General features: G+C 36.9%; 2 protein-coding genes across 5 annotated transcripts in view; both read right to left on the minus strand.

The window, feature by feature from the left end:
* The window catches only part of LOC306880185 (creatine kinase B-type-like), a 985569-nt gene that overhangs the window by 589559 nt on the left and 380313 nt on the right, over positions 1 to 15697 (minus strand). The window lies entirely within an intron of this gene.
* The window catches only part of LOC306880240 (disheveled-associated activator of morphogenesis 1-like), an 89939-nt gene that overhangs the window by 52927 nt on the left and 21315 nt on the right, over positions 1 to 15697 (minus strand). For 2 of the 4 annotated variants that reach the window (XM_079433625.1, XM_079433624.1), the window contains exon 1: positions 8783 to 9080. The exons of the other annotated variants lie outside the window; for them this stretch is intronic. The gene's annotated coding sequence lies outside the window, so the exon portion shown is untranslated. Of the gene's footprint in view, positions 1 to 8782; positions 9081 to 15697 lie in introns of those variants that run through there. 4 annotated transcript variants of the gene reach the window in all.

The raw sequence follows: 15697 nt of genomic DNA on the forward strand, positions 1-15697 counted from the left end.
GCGTTTTTCGCATCCGTTGCATGCATTTTGAGGAATACGAAAAAAAAACCTGGAAAAACGCACACAAAAATTTTGGACTCAGTGTGCAATAACCAACTGTTAACAAACAGTTTAAGTAAGCTAAATAAGCCAAAGCAAAATATTACATAACTTTAACTTAAGTACATAGAACTTCGAACATAGGTGTGCCGTCTCAGGGCAGAGGTGCCAGATTTATGTCCTTGTGCACGCAACTTAAGTTTAACTCTTTCCCATTTTTTTCAGTGACAATTGAGAATTGTTTCCTGACTTGCCTTGCTTTGCTTTGCTTTTGTCAAGTAAACAGCCGCTTTAATTTTCTTCTCAATTTAATGTGTTGACTCCTTTTCTATTACATACCAAACAGTACAGTGCAGGCAGGTGGTTTCAACATAAGCTATGCCATTGATCTTGTAGCTCACAGTAAGTCTGTCTTTAAAGACTTAGAAGTTATTGTTCAAAATCAATTACCCAGTGGAGAAAATTAATGGAAGTTGTACTTCCAAAACAAAACTGTTGCGCTCTTTATTTTCACATGTAGCTCATAGCTTGTACGCTTACGGTTTCATAGTAGCTTCCCTAACTCTTGACAACACTGTCCTTAGAAGGAAGAAGAAGCATTTCAGAAGTACTTATTGCTGTTACAAATATCGTTTTCTTTGTCAACATTGAAAACATGTTTTCAGTGGCCAATATGTACAAGCAGGAAGCACAGTTACTAAGCATTTTCAGTTACTAAGACCTTTTACTTGTGACAATAAAAAGGGAGAGGGATACTGTTGAGGGATTTATACAAAGAAGTTTAGTGTAGATCGCTACTGTAATCCCACTAGTGTTCACATTGATACAGTAGCTGCATTAATCTTTCAACTCGCTCACCTCTGGGCCTGCTGAGGGTTTATCTTCCCCGTGGGCCTGTCCTGACAGCCCACATTCCGCACATAGCCAGCCGAGCTCTGCGCAACCCCACTGCCATCTAACCACGCACCCTCTTGTCACTCTTCCGGTGTCCTCAGGGCACTAATGGTAATTGGGTTCAAGTCTGCATTTGAATCCAACACTCGTTAGACTGCTTCTGTTGTTTTTGTGTCACAGAATGAGTCAATCTTCCTTGAAAAATACAGTGCCAAAGACTGTTTCGCTCCACATGCACAAGTAGTGAGTAAGTGAATCAGCAACAACAACACCTACAGCGAATCAGACGCTCCATAGAGAAAATAAAGAGATAATTGGGTTGCTACATTGAATCTGAACTGTAATAAATTTTGGAATAATTATCCGGTTTTGCTATTAACCCTTATTTTCTCTAATTTACAAATTGTATGTGCATACAGTTGGTAATTAATCTACACAAAACAGAGTCCAAACCCAAGATCTAGATGTAAACAGCTTACATCATCTGGATTCTGATTTACTGAATAGAAAGTGCTGTTTGTGTGCCATAAAACACTTATATGTTTGTATCCGTTCACATATTTCATTACATACTGCTCTGTGCATAAAAGACGGTCACACACACCCAAGTCATTGTAAACCAACTACAGTAACAATACACCTGCAGACAAAGGGTGGAGATATAGTGACATTTAGTGTCTAGTGTTGGTTTGGAAGTCAACATAAACATTCTTCCAGTGAGTCAGGTCATCAGAATAAGAAAGAAATGAAAGAAAATGTAGAAAGACTGAGAGCCATGTGTCAGGACATACCGGCGGTGACTTTATCCACTGTGACAGGCTGAACACCCCTCACCCCATCAGGAAGGCCTGTACAACTGTCCTACCGTTTTAGCCTTCTATTTTTTCTCTTTCCATCTTTCCATTTCTCTTCTCGGCTCCTACTCAGCAAAAACTAAGTGCACTTAATCTGATAATTTGGCTGGAGTGATGCCCAGATTAGATAGGGAAGACTTTAAATTATACACATAGGATTCAGCACAGAAAAAGGTTAAAACTGCATATACGTAGCCAATTACATTTTATTATAATATATGGTGTGGAACAAAACAAATCACTAACTAATCTGGCTGTGTTCTCTGTTGAGTATTCAACCCACTGGGAAAACCATTAAGCATTAAATAAAGGCAATTATTAGTAGTCCACAATTATTAGGTTAGCAGCGGCATACACAGTCAAGTGCAATTAATGCCTCTTTTGGCCTAGTTTCTTAAAGAATGACAAGAGCTGTGGAAACATCCCAAACCAAGAAAAGCTTTCAACGATTACACTGAAAATCCAGTTAAAGCAGAATAAACTCTTATAATCTCTAAACAGTGTCAGCAACAATTTACAGTTCTGTTTTTATAAAATAAAATAAAACAGCACTAGTAAATATTAACTACACACTGCCAAAACTGCCACAGTGCAAGCTCTTGCAATCCCAACTCCAACAATGTCTGCCATAATTTACAGTAAAATAAAATCTCACACAACTGCTTCACTGACACAGCGGCAGTTAAAGTAGAATAAATGCAATCCCTAGTCTAACAGTATCTTCCACAATTTACATCTCTTTTAATAAAATAAAAATGAAACAAAATAACTCAGTGGTCTATGTTTAAATTGGTTGCTTGGATTCTGTACATGACTGTATCCAACCGAGTCAACAAGAGTGTTTCTGGGGTGCAAATGTCATTAGAACGCAGTGCCCTGGGACCGTTCTGGGAGTGACTGCCAAATCAGATTTTCTCTCAGAAAGCTGACAACAGGGCATTCATGGGTAGCGGCTTTTTACTACACATGTACAGGCCATGTGTTAATCTGCTTTATGTGATATCGGTTTCAAGCCTGCCATTTCACTTGTCTGAAACATTTACAATTAATGCAATTCTACAACTAAAAAGTGTTTACAGTGACAGTGATTAAATCACAAAGGTCACAGAGTCACTGAGTCACATTCCTACTCGATTTCTCTTTCATTCCCATTGATAGTTGTTGCATTCATTGTTTATTTGCATAAGGTATCCTCTACTCAATTTTGTGGCATCATCAATTGATGCTGCTTATGTCACTACAAATCACCAACCGTCATTGAAAAGAATATGTTCCAGTCAATTTGCTGCTGCAAATCAATGTCAGTGTGAAAAGCTATCAAGTAATGGCCATCACAGATTGATATTATTGAGCAGCAAACAGTGATACCTGGTTGATAAAAATGGTTTTATGATCAAAAGATACGGATACCAGGACAAAACTTTCAATTGAAAGAAAAGGGGTCAAACCACCCTAGAAATAAAAAAATAACAACAGACGTTTCCCAAATGACATTATCCCTCGCCTTCTTCAAAGACTAAACTTGATGCCTATTTGATGAAACCAGTTTTAATAGTTAATAAATAATGATACAAAAATAAAACTCTCAATTAAAAGAAAAGGGGTCAATTCTAGCCTAGAAATCAAGAAATATGGATGTGTCCCAAATGACAACATCAACCCCTCTCCATCCTCCAAGTCTACACTTGATGCCTGGTTGACAGACACAGCTTTAATGGTCAATAACAACTGGTACAAGAACAAAACATTCAATTAAATGAAAAGGGGTCAAACCTACAAAAGAAAAAAAAAAAAAATAATGAACATGTCCCAAATGACAACATTAGCCCTTGCCATTTTCCAAGTCTACATTCGATGCCTAGTTGATAAAACCAGCTCTTAAGGTTGATTAAGATCCTAGAACAAAACTCTCAATTAACATAAAGGGGTAAATCCTTGCCTAGAAATCGAGAAATAATGGACATGTCCCAAATGACAGTATCAACCCCTTACTGTCTTTTAAGTCTACACTTGATGTCTGGTTAATAAAACCAGCTTTTATTGTCAATCAATACTGATGATACCAGAACAAAATTCTCAATTAAAAGAAGAAGGGACAAACCTAGCCTAAAGCTTGAGAAATAATGGACGCGTCCCAAATGACAACATTAGTCCTCACTGTCCTTCGCAAGGATTGTTGGGAAATATTCCACTATGAAGTCCATAAAGGTTAACAAAAGGTTTAAAAAGAGCACCCTTCTCAAACCTAACATGACAAATAGGACAGTCTACGGTCTTGTGGATTTCATGAATGCGCAGAAGTATAGACCACAAGGCCACTCCACATCAAGTGTGTCATTTGGGATGGAGCCAGCACACATTTCACACACCGATAAATTCATAATGCTTGCACTTAAAATAGCTTCTTAAATCAACATTGTGGAGAGGAGCACTGGGGAACCATTGAGTGCTTCCCAGCATGAGGACTCGTAGACCTGAAGAGTGAGATATAGACTGAAGCTTTCAAAAGAGGTGTTGAGAAACACTACAATTGTGAGAAAAGCCCTTCATTAATCATGAGGGTGGTGGTAGCTATCAAGCTAACAGCTAGGTCTCCCCCTCATGTTTTAAGGAACACAGAATCTGGATGGAAGACCATAATGAGCTTCACGGCACGGGCCAGGCAGGGATTCCGACGACGTGAACCCAAAGCTGGGGTTCAGATTCCACACTCCCTCCTGTCAGAGGTAATTTAGAAGGAAAAACAGGAGGAGAAGATGAAGAGATTTGAATAGCTGCTCCCCCTTGCAGACAGCCTGTCAAACATCTTCTGCAGACAATGAGACCACCATCCCCCCTCTCGACACTTGCACAAACTACACGTACACATACACACAGACAACAGTCAAAAGCATGAGCATTCCTCTCCACACTGACACTCCCATCTGAGAGGCCAGGCCAAACTGGGTTTAACAGAATGGTGATCATTTTATCAGGGGTTCATTATCCTAGCCAGGCCCTGACCCAAACCCAACCCTATTCCATGTACAACCAGTTAAACTCAAATTACTGGCATCTAGATCATATTATTGTAAATGTAGATATTTATTTTTTCCTAAGGATGCACAATATTGGTTATTGATCGATATTAGAATTTATCTTTTAATTATTGTTTTTGGATAAATTATTCTAAATATATAAATTTCTCATTTCAACAATTTTGATTACCTTTGCCGTCCCTAATGTTCACCTAAAGTTAGTTGTTAAAACCTCTAATAATTACTCTGCACAATGTAATCTTTATCAAATGTCAAAATATTTATCCTTTTGTCATACTATAAATTAAAATTGTTGTGATGCCTAATTTTGTGTTGTATTTTTTATTTATTAAGACAAAATAGAATAGAATTTTAATATCGGCCACTTTTTAGTTATCGGCAGTGTTCTTACTGTTAACTAAAACTAAATCTTTTAAAATCTTTTTATGTAATTACAATTAAGCTGACATAAAATAAAATATAAAATATTAGATAAAACATAAAAAAACTGGTGCTAGAAATGGTGCCTTGGCAACTAACTTAATTTTAAGTACTAAATATACAAACTATATTAAATTCAAATTAAAGCTATAGATATAAATATATAAAAAAAAAAAAAAAAAAAACTAATAAATGACAAAAGCATATAAATAAAATTAGAAACTAAACTAAATTTAAACTAAACTAATTAAAATAATAAATATTAAAATAAAATAAAAATATTAAAAATATTAGGGCTGCAACTAACGATTATTTTGATAATCGATTAGTTGGCCGATTATTCTTTCGATTAATCGATTAATCGGATTAAAAAAATATTGACCAAAAAAAACACTATTCCACATTCTGCCCAATGTCCTTCAAACAAACGTGACAACTGAATGCTATGAAAACATACAGTGCTTAATTTATTAGACCACTTAGCATAATAAAGAGAAAACATATTTTAGAAATTTGTCAAAAATTTGTTTAAATTTAAAAATGATATTGTCATTTATTAGACATAATAATAAAAAATGTCCTCATAACAGCTTGCATTCTTGCTGGTATTGTTTATGTACTTTTTGACTGCAATTGGGTATCGCGAAAAAAAAAATACTCAAATAAAAAATACAAGAAAAAATAAGTGCTCTGGTTTTCTTTCATAGATAACAGCAATAATGATATTATAGCATTAAAAATAGCCTACTACTGTTACTAAAGAGCTTACACATATTGGAGTACTAACCAGTACAGAAAGCCGAAAAATGATTTTGGTTATCACCAATACTGTTACTTTAGAGCAGCAGTGGCACAAACCTTACATAAACACATTGTTAAACTTACATAAATTTGTTAAGCATTGTAAAAATTTAATATAGTTTAAACCTCTATTAAAAATTAAAATAATAAAGATAATAATAAAGACGAATAAAAACACAAACTCAGTGTTAACCAACAGGTAAGAGTAATGTTCTGCAGGAACTACTTTGATCACAGTCACCTCGTCATTTCTTTATCCTGTAAAAGGCCGTTATGGAGCGTCTCATGTTTATATTCAGACAGACAATTACACGCTGTTATCCCTTTAAAGTTCCTACTCTCATAAAATATTTTAATTTATTTTAAACCTTAAATTAACTTTCAACAACAGATAATTCAGCACAATGGATATGTTTGCGCTGAAAAGCCCATTAATTGTCTCCCTCTCTACTGTGTTCTGTCCGTCTGACGCGCGTGCGCGCGCCCGCCGCGCCGGCGCTCATTCGGTATTTTAAACTTAACACAGACTGTCAGGACGGACCTTTATGCAAAAATGGATATGCTCGCGTGAATTTGTGGCATTTATAGATAAGGATATGACCGTAAACTGAACGTTTTTGCGCTGAGGACGCACACGCATCTGTCAAAGCGCCTGACAGGGCAAGCCATTACTCTTATGCATTAACTTAAAGCTTAAAATAAAGAATTATCATGTTTTGGGCAGCTTGGATCACGTGCTTCTCCGGCAGAATCTCATTCTGTTTCCTCCACTATTTTTAGATGCATTTTGTCCATAGAAATGCATTATTCAGTGCCGTAATTTGACTAACCAGCTGAAGTTGGACGTGCACTGTGGGCAGACCCGATTAATCGATAATGAGAATCGTTGTCGATGATTTTCATAATCGATAATAATCGATTTTATCGATTAGTTGTTGCAGCCCTAAAAAATATTACTAAATGCATAATAACACAATATTAAAATAAGTAGAAAAATAAAACTGGTTATCAGGCATAGCATAAAAATATTTAGCAGATTATCTGCATAGGCCAGAATTTTAAATAAAATACTTTTTTTTAACCAACTGTACAGCCTACCTATATAGGCCTATGGCCCTCCATGCATTTTAGCAAAAGCCAAGACCTGATTTTATTTTTAATGCACTCTTCTGGTTTACACAGCCAAAGCCCTGAAATAGTGAGTCAATGTAGCCCACATTAAGCTCAAACGTAGCAGGCATGTTTGCAGATGGCAGTCTGAACTTGCCTCGGCCTGAGGGCCACAAGAGTTATGCTGGCCACGGATAAGAGATGGAAGGAGCTCAATGGAGAGATACCGCTGAACTCTGAGACCCTGTCTGACAGGAAATGACACCTGACTCAGACGTATGGCGGCTCACTGACTCCTTTGACCACTGCGAATGCTAACTTGATCCTATAATCCCCCGAGGCTAGAGACAGCCTCACGAAACGTCAATTTTGCTGAAGCACAAAGGATAATGAGTTATGGTGAGAAAACAGGTTTTATACACTTTACATACTATCCATCTTTCTCCATTCACATAAACTAAATCATTTAAAATTGTACTATCCACTTTGGACATAAATATAACACAACATAACAAAACAAATTCAGTGATGTGAAAGCATTATATGGCAAAAGTGTAGCAACAGCGTTGTACTGAGGATGCTATCAGTCCCTCCCTTGCCCTGCTGTTGCCATGGCAACCAGCACATGTATGGTCGACCTGCATTCAACCCTCTTTTTTGCACTAATCCAAGGACAACCACAATAAAAAAATATATTATTAACTTGCCTTTTTGATGACTTCTATCTTAATGTTCAGATGGCCCGTTGAAATGACAATCTGTCAGCGTAATTTAAATCCTGCAATCCAGAAGTTGAGCCACACCCTCTTATTAAAAACAATTTAATATTTAAATTAGCTTTTAGCCTATGAGACATTTAATAGGTCAGCAGAATTCTCCCTTGATTTCAGCCCGAATATTTACATTAATTATGAACGACACCATCCAGAGCTCTACAGCTGAAAGATGGCAATATATCAAAAGAATAAAAAGGTAAAATAAAGGACAAGAGAGAGATAAAGCTTCAGAGGCTACTGCTTTGAACCCATAACTGCCTCGATCTTAACCCAGATACCTCTGAGGGTGGGGTAGCGCTTGAAACAGATGTGACAGCAATATTCTGAACCAAAAGACCATAAGTGATCTAAATACGACAGCTCAGAGCATGGAAGATACCGTTAAAATAATCACTCGTGCTGGAGTTAAGCAGCCAAACAACTTGTTCTCCTTTAAGCACATCCCATGAGAATAAATGCAACCAAAAAATGCTCAAGATAAGGAATACAGCAAGGAAAGACTTGTCAATTTGTGAAAGCAGTTTGCTTTCAAGGTGATCTCCACTTACCCAGTCCAGTCCTATTAATATGGATGCCTGCACTGCTTTTAATACTCTCATATTTTTATTTGTATGTATAATTCGGATGATTAAAGGAGAGCTGCATGTCTTGTCACCTCAATGGACACACTGCAGAGCTGTACACGTCCACAGCGCTCAGTGAGAGAGCGCACACCTGCCCTTCAAGGCTTTACGAGCTATTAAAACAACTCAGCTGCCGTCACAGCTAAAGAACAACACAGGAAAAAGGCACCGCAAACGTTCATTCAGACTGTCATGAGATGGAAAACCCTCTGCTTGTGTTAACTTACCCTTTATGCCTTTGCTTATGGTCCGTTTAATGTTACATCCTTCAAGAGGAAACAAGACTGGCTCCAAAAGCTCAAAGGATCTTCACTAAAAGGCTTGAGAAGAATGTAAATTCAAGGATGTCACTTCAGTCATTCTAAACATAAATGTGCCATAGATCAGTCCCAGAACACTTCCATATTGGAGAGCCGGCGTGAGTGATCCTCACCGGCTGACCGGTAAACACACATGCAGCATCTCCCTGCTGTTCAACAGACCATCTCATACAAACGCACCCCCTTGTCTTTTCCTTTCTCTCTCTCTCTCTCTCTGAGGACACAGGCACAAATGTTACTATCGACAAGCCACACCTCTTTTCAACACCCAGGTCTCTCATAGGATACAGTCAGATTACGACTCCGCCCACTGCTCTTCACTTCTTTCCCCGCTTTCTCTCTCTCCTTGCGTTCTGCTGCAGCACTGTTTACAGTTTGTTTAGAGAAGGGTTGTGAAATGGACAACCCAGGTGTGTGTGTGTGTGTTCACTGCTATTTGTTTATGTGTGCACTTAACCATATTTTGTACCTAGAAGTGAGCTATATCCGATAAAACCTTTTGGAATATCATCATTTATAAAAATGTGTAGCTTTTTTTTTATTCAAAAAATTCAGAAGGTTTTCTGTTAAGGTTAGATTTATAGATAGCTGTATACAAAAATAATATAATCTATGGAATGTCCCCACTTTTACGAAAGTAAACGTGTGTGTGTGTGTGTGTGTGTGTATGTATATGTTGAGGGCCGCTTAAAGGGATAGTACACCCAAAAATGTAAAATTTCTCTATGATTTACTCACCCTCAATCCATCTTAGTTGTATGTGACTTTCTTCTTTCAGACGAATACAATCGGAGTGATATTAAAAAAATGTCTTGGCTCTTCCAAGCTTTATAATGGCAGTGAATGGCTGTTGAGATTTTGAAGCCCAAACAAGTTCATCCATCCATTATAATTGCTCCGCAAAGCTCTGGGGAGTTAATAAAGGCCTTCTAAAGCGAACTGATGCATGTGTGTAAGAATAATATCCATATTTAAAACTTTATAAACCGTAATCTCTAGTTTCCGCTAACTATCGCATGCGCTATCATGAGTTTGTTTGTTTGTGTTTACCGCCATTACAGCTTCTGTGGCTATTTTCATGGCGAGAAATATTATGACTGAATTATATCATGTTTTTATCATTTATTTTTGCTAAAACTCCAAAACTGTATTTGGATCAACTCTGTTAAAAATCTCTTCAAAAGAGTTAACTGAATTAAAAAAAAAAAAAAAAAAAAAAAAACTTTCTCAATGAGTTGAAACCAGCACAATCCAATAAAACATGCCTAATGAATAAAGGCATTCTGCACTTTCATGAGAAAGTGGTGTTTCAGTGGATGATATAGGACATACGCATAGCTAGAGATTACGGTCTATAAAGTTGTAAATATGGATATTTTTCTTACACCAACGCATTGATTCACTACAGAAGCTTGGAAGAGCCAGGATATTTTTTTTAATATAACTCCAATTGTATTCGTCTAAAAGAAGAAAGTCATAGGCTATACCTAGGATGGATTGAGGGTGAGTAAATCATGGGGTATTTTCATTTCTTGGTGAACTATCCCTTTAAGAGAGAGTGAAAGACTTAATGAATCTGTGGTTTTAGCAGGCTAATCATCATCTTAATTCTTTTGTAGAGAGTATGTTAGGAGATGCCTTCAGTTAAAGCCAAAGAAAAAAGCATAGAGCCAAAAAAAATTCTGTAAGAGAAAAAATAAGCACACGATCAATTAACTAATCAGTCTGTTGAGACCAAAGAGACCAAAAATACAGAGCAACTTCATTGCAACAAAAAGCTAGAATGACAATGTCCCCTCCCCCTAATACCACCTGCCACTGACAAGCATTAGCAAGTTGCATGTAAGTATCTTGGGTCCCCAGGCTGTGGTGTACTAGGCATGGGTGAACATAAGAGACTTCTTACAAAAAACATTTTTAAAAAACTTATACTCCAAACTTATACTAAACATTTTTTAATATGAAATATGCATTGCAGAGACTTCCAGGAAATGTATTAAAGCTGACATAAATAATTTATTGAAACAATTCAGTGAAAACTAAACAACTCAACTTCGCCTATCCTTGAATGGGCAAATGGTCTAATTTAATGCTAAAAGCTTCAACAATTTTCTTCTTCAAACAGCAGAAAATTGGATTAATGGCTTAAATAGCAAATTGAGGAAAACCTGATGGTAGGGGGTGTAATAACTATTGTTGGTTTTTGGCACAGGAGACCGTGTGGCAGCTGCAGACATACTAACTGTGGAGACCAGGGAACAAAACACTGAAGCTACCCTCCTGTGGAGCTTATGGAAAGCTTGTCTGAAAGTACCCATAACCTCTGCCGACCCTCGGTAATCAACCGATGACAGCCTGAACACAGTGGAACAAGTGTGGTAATTGTCAATCAACTGATAATTAAGAGAGTTTGATCTTCCTGTCTGTCCTAGTTCTGTGTTTATGGTAGTTAAGCATGACTTGTACAGGAGTCTCTAAGGTAGAAGTCCAGAGCCTACAGTTGTAGCCTGGAATGTATAAACAAACTAACATACGGCTAAACAATATTCCTTACAGAGGTCCTTGGCTTCGGAGACAGCCTACTATATATGATCATATTTTGGTCCTTCCGGCAAAGCTTTTACTCTCGGGTTTATTTTCCACTTCATAAGGCTTGGTTAATAACTGACAATGTGTAAGGAATATGCTAACAGCTAAACTCAGTTCACCCGTTTAATCAACCACACGGTAACATGACAGGCATCTGCTTCCTTCTCAAAAGCACTGCCAGCAGCTGCAAAAACAGACGAGCCCCATTCCCATTAGAATAGCCACGAGAGAGACTGGAAGAAAGCTTATGGCTATGAAGAGGAGAGGGTGGGCTATTAGGCTGCAGCTAATAGGGTTGTAAAGCAGGGTGCAGATCTTTTATGTGGAAGTACTATTGAGGTTTTGCTCAGCTGATATTTTAAAATGAAATTATTGCATTTGAAATCTAATAAAGTTTTGGCCAATACAAAACCTACAGACTATATATTAAATATATTTATAAATAATATAAATTATATGAATATACAGTCATGGCCAAAAATATCGACACCCTTGGTAAAAATGATCAAAGGCGGCTGTGAAAATTAATCTGCATTGTTAATCCTTTTGATCTTTTATTTACAAAATTCACAAAAATCTAACCTTTCATTGGATTGCAAGAATTTAAAATGGGGGGAAATATCATTATGAAAAATGTTTTTCTCAAATACACACGTTGGACACAATTATTGCCACCCCTAGAAATTCTTATGAGAAAATATCTCTGAAGTATATCCCCATTCATATTCACAATTTTGAGCACTCCAGGGTGATTATGAACATGAAATAATCCAGCCATGGCTTCCTGTTTCACAGAAATATAAATAGGAGGGAAAACAAAGCCCAAATTCCCTTAATCATCCATCATAATGATAAAAACTAAAGAATATATTTCTGATGTGCGGCAAAAGATAACTGAGCTTCACAAATTAGTGAAGTGGCTTTAAGAAAAGAGCTAGAGCAGTGAAAATTCCCATTTCCACCATCAGGGCAATAATTAAGAATTTTCAATCAACATAAAATGTTACAAAATTGCTTGGAAGAGGACGTGTGTCTATATCGTCCTAATGCACAGTGAGAAGGAGAGTTTGCGTGGCTAAAGACTCTCCAAGGACCACAGCTGGAGAATTGCAGAAAATAGTTGAATCTCGGGGTCAGAAAACCTTAAAAAAAAAAAAAAAATTGTCAAACACCACCTACATCACCACAAGTTGTTTGGGAGGGTTTCAAGAAAAATTCTCCTAGCTCATCCAAAAACAAACTCCAGCATATTCAGTTATCAGACACGACTGGAACTTCAAATGGGACTGGCTTCTATGGTCAGATGAAACTAAAAAATGAGCTTTTTAGAAGCAAACACTCAAGATGGGTTTGGTGAACACATGGATAAAACGTACCCCATGTGTACACTGTTAGACATTTCTGTAATTTCTACAGTTATTTATTGTATATCACCCAGTATAATACTGCAAAATCCCTTTGCAGTAAATAACTGTAATACCCTTTGCATCATGGGAATTTTCTGTGACGTCAGACCTCACATACAGAGACTTAGTGTATGTTTTAAAATTGCTGTATACTACTGCATTTGCCGTAATGGTCTCTTTGGCGCCATTCTATTGAGGTCGTTTTTTTCCCCCTCATATCTTACATTTGGATTGACACAATTTGCTCTACACCGTGTCTACAATCTGACTACATTGGACGTGTTACATCGCTTGAATTGTAATGATTGGAAAATCCGTTTGTCCTTCATGCAGGGCTGGACTGGGACAAAAAGAATCGGCCCTGGCATTTTGGCCCAGACTAGCCCACTACATACGATCAAAATACTACCCATCTTTGCACGCCCTTGAATATGTATACCAGCTCCTATTCCATAAAAGCACTAAAGCCATATAATAATAGATAGGAAACAGTGAAAGTTGACACATTGAAAAATTCTAAAAAGTGTAATTTATTAATATAATAAAACTATAAGCCACACTGATTTATACTTATGACATCCATCTTGTGTGTGCCTGTGTGTTTGAGGGAGAAAGGGAAGAGACATAATAAATTGTTGATCAGATGATCACTGTTTCCCATAGTATAGCATTAAATAAACTGTAAACTTACTTAGTCAAATCTGTAAACTCCTTGGATGAACCTTTAAAAGCATAAGAAGGCATCCTGTGTGTTTGTGTGTGTGTGTGTGTGTGTGTGTGTGTGTGTTTGTGTGTGTGTGTGTGCAGTGGTGTATAAAGTACCCGAAAGCCATACTAAAGTAAAAGTACAGGTATCTTACCAAAAAATGACTTTGGTAGAAGTTGAAGTCTTCGTTTAGAATATTACTTGAGTAAAAGTATATGATATTTATTGATATTTAAACGTACTTAAGTATTGAAAGTAAAAGTACAAGTAAATGCAAAATGGAAAAGAAGCAAATAAATATATATATAAAAAAATATTCATACAGCTTTAGTAGCAAGACTGTGTTCAGTTTTAACTCTTTCTTCCATTTTGTATTTTTGGGTAAGAATAGGAAGCACTTCATCCAGTGTCTTTCATTCCAACATAAGAAAACATTTCTGGAATCTGCATCTGAAATAGCATTAAGATGTATTTAATGTATCTCAGAGGGGACATGGATGCATTTAAACTGCAGTTACAGATGCATAAATAGGCCTAATGTTGTGTTTAACATAAAACGTTGAATACTGGTATTTGAAGTAATTTAAGACATGAAAAAAAAAAAATGTGAAATTAAAACCGCTAGTAGGTGACAGCAAAGACTTTGGTGACAGAAAGTGGCCATTAATGAATGAGTCATTGAGATTCAACCGATTCATTCAAACGGCTGATTCATTCAGGAACGGAGCATTTGACTGTGTTAGTGAGTGAATCACTGAATCATTTATTCAACCGATTCGTTCAAAAAGCGGATTCATTCAATAAGTACACCGTCCATTGCTCAGAGACGCAAAACAGTGCTGTGATCTTTGATTGGAATTATTTTCTTTGGCAAAATTTAGCAAAAACAAGCAATAAGTCTAAAATGTAAGTCACTTATTGCTTACTGGACTTGTATGAAATGATTATTAAATGTGTTCATGATATCTGCAGAAAAACGGTACTCTTTGTGTGATATAGATATAGAAGTTAACTATATTATATAAATATAAAAAGCATACAGAAGCATTTTTGCCGTCTACAATTTAGAATGCCTGGAATTTTTTAATACATTAATAAATCAAGTGCGTGCACTCTGTGTGTGATTTGATGATATAACCTACTTGATAATGTCAGATCACACATCATTACAACAACACTTACCCTATTACTGCAGAAGATATACTGTATATCACACACTCCAGACTCCACTTTGAGTGGAAAATGAATCATGAGAGAGAGAGAGAGAGAGAGAGAGAGAGAGAGAGAGAGAGAGAGAGAGAGAGAGAGAGACCAAAATGGGAGTTGTTTAAAGATGTGATTGGGTCAGCCCAATGTCAATTAAGAAAATAACCAATGGGCTGCTGATTAAATGTCTCATGGGCCGGTCTGTCTGGGGGGGAGAACGCAAACATCTTTGCGAGAGAACGCAAAGTTTTGCGAGAGAACGCAAAATATTTGAAATAAATGTTTTCCTCCCACCCCAAATTTTTTTCACCCACCCCGAAATCTTTCCACCACCATGAGCTCTTAGGGTCTCCGTACTAAATCAACAATCATCAAACATTAAATCAAGAACACTGAAATAAAGTAAGCTGCCCATATTAAGCTGCTTTAGATTATTATCTTTTATTGTGGCTGTGAAATGGATTTGTTTGGAAATTTGCTTAAATCAGCCAACCAAAAGAAGTGCAACTTATACTTGATGTATTGGCAGGTCTGGTCATGCCTCACGCCATGCATCCCTGTGTGATGATGAGGGTGAGGCCTCCATCCCGGGGCAGCTCTGGTTGCAAAACCACTTCACAAAACATTTTATGTGACCAACACGGTTTTCAATGACCACACAACACATCATCATGATTACATCAAACAACAGCTGGATTGCTGTCTCAGACAAGTGATGATGACGTTATTGTACCTCATAAAAAAAGAACATGTGATTCAGTATAATCTCAGCCCTATAATTGAAAATATCTCCCAGACACAGCCATGTTTCTACTGCAATTTAGGTTTAAAGAGCTGTGGCCAATTGAATTGACGTACATGGAATCAGAAATTTTCGCAAGACACTTTTGACAGGTAGAAAAACTAAAAATAGTA

Source organism: Barbus barbus, assembly GCF_936440315.1.
Source record: "Barbus barbus genome assembly, chromosome: 14".
In the NCBI taxonomy this organism is placed as follows: Eukaryota; Metazoa; Chordata; class Actinopteri; order Cypriniformes; family Cyprinidae; genus Barbus; species Barbus barbus.